This window comes from Babylonia areolata, chromosome 12, assembly GCF_041734735.1.
Source record: "Babylonia areolata isolate BAREFJ2019XMU chromosome 12, ASM4173473v1, whole genome shotgun sequence".
In the NCBI taxonomy this organism is placed as follows: Eukaryota; Metazoa; Mollusca; class Gastropoda; order Neogastropoda; family Buccinidae; genus Babylonia; species Babylonia areolata.
In genome coordinates, this window is record NC_134887.1 from 14,117,198 (window position 1) to 14,129,697 (window position 12,500).

A 12,500-nucleotide genomic window follows, 5' to 3' on the forward strand; every position below is an offset into this window, starting at 1 on the left:
GCATATGGTTTCATTCATACCTACCATCTGCCAAGGTTTGTTCCTATGCCACCTGTACTTACCAATGCTAAAGTTGAGCACACACACACACACACACACACACACACACACACACACACACACACACACACACCGTGATATCATATAGATTATAAGTACATTATGATGCAAGGATAAACCAGTTCCCAGACGATGCGTAATTGCAATTTTCAAACAGTTTCATTTTTCTTATATTTTATACATATATACTATGTATTGCTCTTTGAAACGTAACTTGTTGTTTTTTTTATGTGTCGATACAATTTTACTTGTTGTTGAACGATGAAACAGGTACACGTCACTTTTCATGAAGTATTTTATTTGATGTTGGTATTTCGAGCGGTTATACGACCATGTGTTCATTTCTCTTCAGAGTTGATAAATGCCGTTGCCTTGCTTTGTCTAGACTTGACTTGTCTTGACTTGGCTTGACATTCCAGTGTTTGATAACGAAACATTTTACACCCAAACCTTTCTGAGTGTTCTCAGACGATGCGACTTTTTTTTTTCTTTTTTTTATTATTTTTAAACACGCCTTATGCGTTCACAGTCGTTCTCTCCCAGTCACTGACAGTCATCGCCTTTGGAGTGTCGGCAATAAGTCTGAGCATTCCCATAAAAAGACGTTTTATTGGACCGCCATTTAAAATAATGCCCCTTTAACTTCACGCAGGCACGCGCTCATGTGGGGGATGAAAGGCACGTAAAGAGGCAGCAAGGCGGAATAATCGTATTGTAGAGGCCACAACTAGGCCTTTGAATAGGGATGGGGTTAACGAGCTCTCTCTCTCTCTCTCTCTCTCTCTCTCTGTGTGTGTGTGTGTGTGTGTGTGTGTGTGTGTGTGTCCGTGCGTTATACATCATCATCGAACCTAACGAACATGTGGTTTCCTTTTTTTTGACTCACTTGTGTAAACGAAGTGAGTCTATGTTTTAACCCGGTGTTCGGTTGTCTGTGTGTGTGTGTGTGTGTGTGTGTGTCCGTGTGTCTGTGTGTCCGTGGTAAACTTTAACATTGACATTTTCTCTGCAAATACTTTGTCAGTTGACACCAAATTTGGCATAAAAATAGGAAAAATTCAGTTCTTTCCAGTCATCTTGTTTCAAACAATATTGCACCTCTGGGATGGGCACAAAAAATAAAAAAGAAGCCTAATTATATGCAAACTGCATTTACTGTTATATTTATATTTTTTGTATTCTCTAAACTTGGCACTTTGATATGATATTCTGACGCAACAACTAGAGGAGTCATTATTATCATTTTTTATTCAAACAGGAACTTCTTTTGCTAAGCATGGAATTTTTATTTAGTTTGCAAACGTTTTGGTGCAGATAGTAAAAAAAGGGAAATTACTCTGTAATTAATGCTAGACGTTTTATTGGACCGCCATTTAAAATAATGCCCCTTTAACTTCACACAGGCACGCGCTCATGTGGGGGATGAAAGGCACGTAAAGGGGCAGCAAGGCGGAATAATCGTATTGTAGAGGCCACAACTAGGCCTTTGAATAGGGATGGGGTTAACGAGCTCTCTCTCTCTCTCTCTCTCTCTCTCTCTCTCTGTCTCTCTCTCTCTCAGTGTGTGTGTGTATGTGTGTGTGTGTGTGTGTGTGTGTGTGTGGCCGTGCGTTATACAACATCATCGAACCTAACGAACATGTGGTTTCCTTTTTTTTGACTCACTTGTGTAAACGAAGTGAGTCTATGTTTTAACCCGGTGTTCGGTTGTCTGTGTGTGTGTGTGTGTGTGTGTGTGTGTGTGTGGGTCCGTGTGTCTGTGTGTCCGTGGTAAACTTTAACATTGACATTTTCTCTGCAAATACTTTGTCAGTTGACATCAAATTTGGCATAAAAATAGGAAAAATTCAGTTCTTTCCAGTCATCTTGTTTAAAACAATATTGCACCTCTGGGATGGGCACAAAAAATAAAAAAGAAGCCTAATTATATGCAAACTGCATTTACTGTTATATTTATTTTTTTTTTGTATTCTCTAAACTTGGCACTTTGACCTCTTATTCTGACACAGCAACTAGAGGAGTCATTATTATCATTTTTTGTTCAAACAGGAACTTCTTTTGCTAAGCATGGAATTTTTATTTGCGAGCGTAGTTTGCAAACGTTTTGGTGTAGTTAGTAAAAAAAGGGAAATTACTCTGTAATTAATGCTAGGGGACGTAATTTATCACACGTGAGTCTTGAAGGCCTTGTCTCTCTTGTTTCTTCTTCTTTTTTCCCCCCCTCATACGTTGCTGTTCAAAGTCGTTGGGTACATGTCAGAAATAGGGTCTGCCGCATGTTTCTGACCCAAACAATATAACAATGTATCCGGCTTTGTCATGCTTTTTGGTGGTGGTGGTGTTGTGTTTTTTTTCCCCAGGGTGGTGTTAAGGGTGTTTTATTGTCGTACGGTTTCACACTCCGCTAGAAGTGTTGCGTGGCCTTGTGGTAAAACGTGGGTCTGGGGACAAAGAAGTAGCTGTTTGGTTCGAGTCTTGCTAAAGACAGTATTGTATTACTCTTTTTCGTTGTTGTTGTTGTTGTCACAACAGATTTCTCTGTGTGAAATTCGGGCTGCTCTCCCCCTGGAAAGTGCGTCGCTACACTGAGAACGCCGCCCCCCCCCCCCCCCCCCCTGACCCTCGCTCCCCACACCCTCAACCCACTTAATTTTTTTAATATTTTTTTTATACTTGTCTGCAGTTTTTATATGTTTTTCCTATCGAAGTGGATTTTTCTACAGGATTTTGCCAGTGACAACCCTTTTGTTGCCGCGGGTTCTTTTACGTACGCTAAGCGCATGCTGCACACGGGACCTCGGGTTTATCGTCTCATCCGAATGACTAGTGTCCATACCACCACTCAAGGTCTAGTGGAGAGAGAGAAAAATACTGGCGACTGTGCTGTGATTCGAACCAGAACCAGTGCGCGCGGTTCAGATTCCCTCGCTTCCTAGGCGGACGCGTTACCTCCAGGCCATCACTCCGCTTGGCGTTTATGGCATTCTCTGCCCCCACTCACCACCACTGACCTTTGATCCATCCAGTACCCGGAGTAATAGTGGTGTGTGTGTGGGGGGGGGGGGAGGAGGGGCAGTGAATTCATAATATTAGCACTGTGTCCAGAGGTTCGGCATAGGAAGGGGTTGGGGGGGGGGGGGGGGCAGTGAATTCATAATTAGCACTGTGTCTAGAGGTTCGGCATAGGAAGACGGTGGAGGTGGAGGGGGGGGTGGGGGGGCAGTGAATTCATAATTAGTACTGTGTCTAGAGGTTCGGCATAGGAAGACGGTGGAGCGGGGGTGGGGGGGGGGGGGGGGCAGGGAATTCATAATTAGTACTGTGTCTAGAGGTTCGGCATAGGAAGACGTTGGAGGGGGGTTGGGGGGTGGGGGGGCAGTGAATTCATAAGTAGCTCTGTGTCTAGAGGTTCGGCATAGGAAGACGTTGGAGGGGGGTTGGGGGGTGGGGGGGCAGTGAATTCATAGGTAGCACTGTGTCTAGAGGTTCGGCATAGGAAGACGGTGGAGAGGGGAGGGGGGGGGCAGTGAATTCATAATTAGCACTGTGTCTAGAAGTTCGGCATGGGAAGTTGGGGGGGGGGGGGGGGAGTGAATTCAAAAGTAGCGGGCGGTTGATGTGGAGGGGAGCGGAGAGGGGGGGGGGGGCCGGGGGGGGGGCAGGGGGGGGGGGACTAAGAAAGGAAGAGAAAGAGAGAGAGAGGTGGAGAGAGAGAGAACAGAATGTGGAAAAAATAGAGTACAAAATGTAAAATGGAGATGGTGAGTGTCAGTGATTGGAGAAAGAAAAACAACAACATAATATTGGAAGGGTGTGTGTGAGAGGGGGGACTGGGGAAGCGGGAATAAGACAAAAAAAAACCAAAAAAAAAATCAATAATCAAACATTGTATGCACTACTCCTGTAGATTATTATTTGACTGATATACTTTTGTGATAGCTAAAACCAAAGACTTAGTATGCATTTGTATATACATAAAAGGGACGCAGGCTATATACATGAAAGGGACGCAGGCTATATACATAAAAGGGACGCATACATGAAAGGGACGCAGGCTATATACATAAAAGGGACGCATACATGAAAGGGACGCAGGCTATAGACATAAAAGGGACGCATACATGAAAGGGACGCAGGCTATATACATGAAAGGGACGCGCGGCAGGCTATATACATAAAAGGGACGCAGGCTATATACATGAAAGGGACGCAGGGCAGGCTATATACATGAAAGGGACGCAGGCTATATACATGAAAGGGACGCAGGCTATATACATGAAAGGGACGCAGGCTGTATATACATGAAAGGGACGCAGGCTATATACATGAAAGGGACGCAGGCTATATACATGAAAGGGACGCGCGGCAGGCTATACGCATGAAAGGGACGCAGGCTGTGCACATGAAAGGGACGCAGGCTATATACATGAAAGGGACGCAGGCTATACACATGAAAGGGACGCAGGCTGTATATACATGAAAGGGACGCAGGCTATATACATGAAAGGGACGCAGGCTGTATATACATAAAAGGGACGCAGGCTATATACATGAAAGGGACGAAGGAGGCAAGACGGATAAGACGCTCATCTCCCAGTTCAGTGTCTGTGAGGATGTGGGTTCGATTCCAAGGTCTTGCACTTTCTCCCAAGTTTGTCTGGAAAATCAAACTGAGATTCTGAGTCATGTGGATGAAACGATAAACCCAGGTCCCGACAAAAGTGTTGTCCTCTGGAGAAGAGAGAGAGAGAGACAGAGAGAGGGGGGGGGGGGAGTGGTGTGTGTGAACTAATATATTTTCAACAGGATGAAGGTCTGCATCTGAAGGAAGATGAAGTAGAAGAAGACGGAGAGAGAGAGAGAGAGAGAGAGAGAGAGAGAGAGAGACGCACACACAAAATTGCACGCAAGGAACATGTCCACATTTATCAGTCACAAGATTACAAGTGTGTGTGTGTGTGTGTGTGTGTGTTAATGTGTGTGTGTTGTGTATGTGCGTGCGTGCGTGCGTGCGTGCGTGCGTGTGTGTGTGTGTGTGTGTGTGTGTGGTTTAGTGACAGAGGGAGGAGAAGGGATAGGGAAAACAATTAAAGAAAAAAAACTAAAAAAAATGAAAAAAACAACAAAAAAACAAAACAAACCCAAAACCCCCCAAAAAAAACAATACAAAAAAAACAACAAAAAACAAACAAAACAAAAAACCACAAAAAAACAAGACTACTACCAACAACAAACAAACAAACAAACAAAACAACACTGTGTTTAAACGTACTGCCCCCCCCCCCCCCCCCCCGCCCCCCCGCCCCCCCCCCCCTTTTTTTTTGTTTTTCTTTTTTTGTTTTTGTTTTTGTTTTTGATTTTTCACGCACGAGTGAACATAAAACAGATGCTACAGAAGAAAACATAAGTGTACATGTCACAGTCCTCAGCACCTCCCTTCTGCAGATTGTTGCCAGTCCTTGGCAATGAGGTCACGTACTTTAAATTCCCCTGTCACTGAAAGAAAAAAATATCTTGTTTTCATCTTTCTCTCTTGATCTGTGTCTCTCTGTCTGTCTGTCTGTCTGTCCCTCTCCCTGTCATATGATGAGATCCTAGTAAGCCAGCGTACTTTGATTAATTGTTCTCCAACAGTGTGTAAGCAAGGAAAATCGGCGAGTGTAAGTATGCGTGTGTATCTCTGTGTACTTGTATGTTCGAGATTATGTGTATAATGCCTGTGTGTGCACACACGTGTGTGTGTTTGAAGATTTTCATGTGGCAATGTTTTGTATGATTTTCATGTTTCCGTAATTGTAGTCTTTGATTCATCCATTTATGTGACTATTATTATCTATTTGGTTTTTTCTATGTCATTTATTATTCATACTTATTTCATTTATTACAATGTATTTATGTGTGTGTATGCGTGTGTGAGGGCATGGTGTAAAGAAGCTTCCAGCTTATCCATTTTACCCTCAATAAAACATTTGTCATTGTCATTGTCATTGTCTATATATCCCTGTTGTCTTTCTCTCTGTGTCTTAATTTCTTATTCTGTCTGTCTGTCTGTCTGTCTGTCTCTCTCTCTCTCTCTCCCCCCTCCCTGCGTGTGTGTGTGTGTGTGTGTGTGTGTGTGTGTGTGTGTGTGTGTGTGCACGCGATTGTCTATATGTCTGTCTCTCTCTCAATCATTTCCTTCCTCCCTCCACCCTCTCTCTCCCTCTCTCTCTCTCTTCCCTCTCTCTGTATATATTAACGGTGCATAACATGATTATCAGTTTCATATCTTTGTATCCCTCTTCAGGAGAGGCCTTGGCCTAAACTGAATAAATTTCGTTTCGTTTCGTTTCGTCTGTGTGTGTGTGTGTGTGTGTGTGTGTGTGTGTGTGTGTGTGTGTGTGTGTGTGTGTGTGTGTGTGTGTTGGGGGGTGTGTCTCATATTGCACTTTTATATTATTATATTCATAAACATTTTTGTTATTGCATTATTATGATTATGTACCTTTAAATGTTTACTGTGCATTTGAGTGTATTTGAATGTCATGTACGTACTTCTATAACCTTTTGATATCATGTGAGTATTTTTTTTTATTTCGTTTCTATTTGCCGTGAGGGCCGGATGTAAAAAACAAAACAAAACAAAACAAACAAAAAACAAACAAAAAACAACAACAACCAAACAAACAAAAAACAACAACATGTGCATGCTTATTCCACTCCCTAATTAAAAAAAAAAAAAGTTCGTTCGTTCGTTCGTCCGTCCTCTCTCTCCATCTCCCTCTTTCTCTTCCTGTCTTTTCCTTCTTCCTTATTCTGCTGCTATAGTGTTCCTGCTGCTGTTATACATTCATGTCACTTTCCTCTTCTTCAACGGACACCCAGGCCATAGGTTTTCATTGAAGTTCTTCTTCCTCGTTCGCCTCCCATTAGATGAGCAGCCCGGTGTCCTCGATGAAGGCTGCCGTCCGTCGCAGCTCCTCCAGGGTGCTGTACAGCTTGGCTTCCACTGCTGTCGGTGTTGGCCAGTATTTCCTCCTGGATGCTGCATGCGTCGTACAGTCTTGAAGGATGTGGTCGGTGTCATTGTCCCTCACCAGAAGGCACTCTCCGTCTGTCCAATGCCAAATTTTGCGTGCATGTGGTGTAGCAGGCGGTTGTGTCCAGTCTTCAGGCGGAAGATCTGGACCTGTTCCCGTCGTTCCAGCAAATGGTATCTGTTTTCTGGGTTATATTTGGGGTGCTGGAGGCGCCACTTTATTCCTTGCTGTGCCTTGATGATTGTCTTGATTTCATCGTATGACACCAGTTTGCTGGCCTGCTCCTTCAGTGCACCCTCATTTGCCAGAATGTATTGTATCACCACTTTCTCCACTCTGGCACTCAGGGCAACAAGGGCTGAAGTGAGATAGTTTTCATTGAAGTTTGGTACAAGCTTGCAAGTTTGAAGGAGGAGGAAGTAGGCAGAATGGTCAAGACGCTCGCCCATCTGCCAATGCAGTGTTCGTGAGCGACTGTGTTCTATTCCCGATCTTTCCCTTTTTCTCCCTCCTAAGTTCGACTGGAACAATCAACACTGAGCGTCCAGACATTCGGATGAGACGATAAACCGAGGTCCCGTGTGCAGCACGCACTTGGCACACTGTATGAGAAAACACTGCAACTTCTTCTTCTTCTGTGTACGTGGGCTGCAACTCCCACGTTCACTCGTATGCACACGAGTGGGCTTTTACGTGTATGACCGTTTTTACCCCGCCATGTAGGCAGCCATACTCCGTTTTCGGGGGTGTGCATTCTGGGTGTGTTCTTGTTTCCATAACCCACCGAACGCTGACATGGATTACAGGATCTTTAACGTGCAGTATTTGATCTTCTGCTTGCGTATACACACGAAGGGGGTTCAGGCACTAAGCAGGTCTGCACAGATGTTGACCTGAGAGATCGTAAAAATCTCCACCCTTTACCCACCAGGCGCCGTCACCGTGATTCGAACCCGGGACCCTCAGATTGACAGTCCAACGCTTTAACCACTCGGCTATTGCGCCCATCAACTGCAACAAAATCTAAAGGTTGTCTTCTGGCACAATTATGAAGAAGAAATCCATTCTGATAGGTACACAAAATATACCTGCATGCACTCTTGCCCGGACTAAGCGTGTTGCGTTATGCTACTGGTCAGGCACCTGCCTATAGCAGATGCGGTGTGGCGTATATGGATTTGTCCGAACGCAGTGACGCCTCCTTGACTGAGAAAGTGAAACTGAAGCATGGAGGCGTTAAATCTCCCCAAATGAGAAAATTAGAGTAATTAGCCTTCATTAACCGACCGACGACCCACTCCGCCACTACGGATCCATAATTATGATTAAAAAGTAATAATAATAATAATAATAATCTGCCCTTTCACATGCCGGCTCAAGATATGAATACATGATGGTGTGCTTGCCTGCTTTTTGACTCACTTGTGTAAACAAAATGAGTCTGAGTTTTAACCCGGTGTTCGGCTGTGTGTGTGTGTGGGGGGGGGGGGGGGGCGTGGTAAACTTTAACATTGACGTTTTCTCTGCAAATACTTTGTCAGTTGACACCAAATTTGGCATAAAAATAGGAAAAATTCAGTTCTTTCCAGTCATCTTGTTTAAAACAATATTGCACCTCTGGGATGGGCACAAAAAAATATTTTAAAAAAGAAGCCTAATTATATGCAAACTGCATTTACTGTTATATTTATATTTTTTGTATTCTCTAAACTTAGCACTTTGATCTCATATTCGACACAATAACAAGAGCAGTAATTGTTATCATTTTTTGTTCAAACAGGAACTTCTTTTGCTAAGCATGGAATTTTTTTTTTAATTTTGCAAACGTTTTTTGGTACAGATAGTAAAAAAGGGAAATTACTCTGCAATTAATGCTAGGGGACTTAATTTATCACAAGTGAGTCTTGAAGACCTTGCCGGACGGTTGGCCTTCGCCGCTTTGTTTGTCGACCAAGTTCAGTCTGACTGTGTTGCTGTGCTTGTGCCCTAGCGTTGATACTTCTCTTTCTCTTACTCTCTCTCTCTCTCTTGACTTCTTTCTCCACCACACGTTTATTGTTCATTTTCTTCACTTTATTTATATCTCAGCTTAGTTTTGTTCAAAACTCATGTATGATCACGTCTTAACTTCTAGTTGTGATGACATCCGTTACATATTCAGTATGTACATAAGACTTTATATAAGATTTTCTTCTTGTCCTGTTCATCGATATCTGTTTTGTATTGTGACATTTTCCAAATGAAGTACTGTAGGCCCTACTGTTTAAACAAATCAGTAATAATAAAATGAATAAATAAATAATTAAATGGCTTGTTCTGGCGTTATTGTCTCGTGAGGTGATGGTTGGAACCTTGAGAAGTTCAACGAGTCGCGAAATATTACACTATGAGGTCAAAGTCGAACTCAAAGAGTCGAACAATTTCAATGACCATTCTTCGCATCCTTTGATCATCAACGGACGATAACCTTGATACCAGGATGTCAGCATACACGCACACACACACACACACACACACACACACACAGAAACACAGAGAGAGAGAGAGAGAAAGAGAGAGAGAGAGAGAGGGAGGAGAGTCTGAAATAAAAGAATGTAAATGCGAGTATGTTCTCGTAGGCTCTCTGTGTGCGTGCGTGCGTGCGTGCGTGTGTGTGTGCATGCGTGTGTGTGTGTGTGTGTGTGTGTGTCTTTGGAGCTCTCCTACCACCACCTTCTGTTCTCCCCCACATTCCCACTCCCACCCCACCACCACCACCACCACCAGAACTGTATAACAGGTGAGAAAAAAAACCCGCTTTTTTTTTTTTTTTTTTTTGTACAATCATCACGGTAACTGCAAGTTTATTGCATTTTCGCCCTCTCTCTTGCAGTATAAAGCATGACTTGGTTTTAAGCCATGTAAATAGCTTCAATATATCAATGCGTGTGTTATGTTTCCTACCTGACGCGAACAAAAGATATATAACACATATATAGTGCTCCACTATTATAGGCGTTTAAGTAAGCACGCACGGTTATGTTTGCCACCTGCCCCCGGCAAAACAAAGGATTTGAAATATGTATATAATGCCGAAGTGTGGATATGAGTCGAGTCGATTGTTGCAGTATTCATCGGACGGGCTCAAAGTCGTGTATGATACAATTCAGTTCAGTTCAGTTCAGTTCAGTTACTCAAGGAGGCGTGTCACTGCGTTCGGACAAATCCATATACGCGCGCGGCTACAACACATCTGCCAAGGAGATGCCTGACCAGCAGCGTAACTCACTTGGTCAGGCCTTGAGAAGAAGAAGAAGAAGAAGAAGAAGAAGAAGAAGAAGAAGAAGAAGAAGAAGCAGATAGATAATGAAATAAAATACAATGCGGAAAAACAAAAAAAGAAAACAACAACAACAACAACAAAAACGAACAACAACAACAACAAAAACAAAACAAAACAAAAAAACAACAACAAACAAACAAAAAAACACCCAAAAACAAAAAACAAAAGCAAAAACAGATATATAAATAGATTTATTTATTCATATGTGTATGATACAACGAAATTTTAACTCTCTCCATACGAACGGCGAAAGAGACGACGTTAACAGCGTTTCACCCCAATTACCACCATCAAAATCTTGCGAGCGGAAGGCTCTTATACTGAAGAGGTGAATGTTGACAAAGAATACCACAATTCTGACGACGGAAGCTAAAGGTTGGGTCATTGAGACACCCACTGGACATCCGAGGGGTCTGTGTAGAGGAGAAGAGAGGACTGGCCGTACTGAGTGAGTTAAAACTGTCTACAATGATATATCTCCCATTTTGCGACCATCAGGGGGCAGTGAATTCATGTCCACTGTGTCGACAAGGGGCTCGGTATGGGAAGGGACGGGGGATCAGTCCCCTCCTGAACTCCTAGCGCCCTTTTATTTTCAACCTTCCCCAAACTGAAGTCACGTACCCATCCATAGTCATTCGGATGAGACGATAAACCGAGGTCCCGTGCACTTAACGCACGTAAAAGAACCCACGGCAACAAAAGGGTTGTTCCTGGCAAAATTCTGTGGAAAATCCACTTCGATAGGAAAAACAAATAAAAAACTGCACGCAGGAAAAAAAGAAAAAGAAAAAAAAGGGGTGGCGCTGTAGTGTAGCGACGCGCTCTCCCTAGGGAGAGCAGCCCGAATTTCACACAGAGAAATACAAATACAAATACAAATACCCGGGGTGGAGTGAGAACAACTAGAGTAAAATGCCTTTCCCCGAGGACTCAACACCAGTCTTGCTTCGTCCATTCAGTCCCTTATACAAAACTCTTCCTTCCCGACTCGTCCGTTCAGAAAGAAAAGATCTGAGCGCATCACTCCTCTTTTGAAACATCTCCACTGGCTCCCTGTCTCAAACACACAGAATAAAGTACAAGATCAGCACTCTATGTTGTAAATGTATTCACAAATCTGCCCCCTTCCTATCTCTGCGGCTGCCTTCACCTCTACACTCCATCTCGCTCATAACAATCGGCTTCGGATCCACTCTGTTTACGCAAACCCAGATTCAAACACTCGACTGTTGGGCGCCGTTCTTTCTCTGTATCTGGACCTTGCAATTGGAATGAACGTGCTCTTCGTCAAGTCTCCACACTCAGCTCTTTCAAGTCTGGCCTTAAAACCCACCTCTTCACAAAATAGCCTCCCTTCCCTGCCTTTTCCTTGTTTTCAGTTTCCCCAGTATTAGTGTTATGCATGCGTGTGAATGACTGGTGCGAAATCGCTTTGAATTGTCTCTGCACAAGATACAGCGCTATATAAATACCATTATTATTATCATTTATTATTATGTCAAATCGTAAATGGGGCTTCGAACCGGCTTTGTCACTTGTGATCACTGGATCAGAAGCCTAAAGTCTGACTCTGGTACCTCAGTGCCTCCTTGTTTTTAACAGGCTGTGTTGAAACTGCTTCAGAATCGAAACTTCTCAGTTGTCAGTGCAGACCAAAGTACTTCTGATTATATATATATATATATATATAATAATGACAATAATAATAATAATGACATTTGGTACGCCCAATCTAATGATAAAAAGCCCTGGGCGTTTACAATTAAAAACAAAATGCATCAGAGAGAAGAGAGAGACAGACAGAACTTACAGCTTGAAACATCACAGCGTAAAACTGGTGTGAGGAATCGACTTTTGGTATATTTGTGTGTGAGCACCTGCAGACGTAATGTAATAACTGACTACATTATGTATGCAAGATTTGTATATCATTTTCATTAAATAATTCTGAGACCAGAAACTGCTTTAAGTTGACCGATTAAACGAAATACTACAATTAGCTTAAATTCACAGCTGTCGCTATAATGCCATGAGATATTGAAAATATTACAGTCAAGTAGTGAATAAAGGAACAATTCACTGTACCCCTAAAAAAC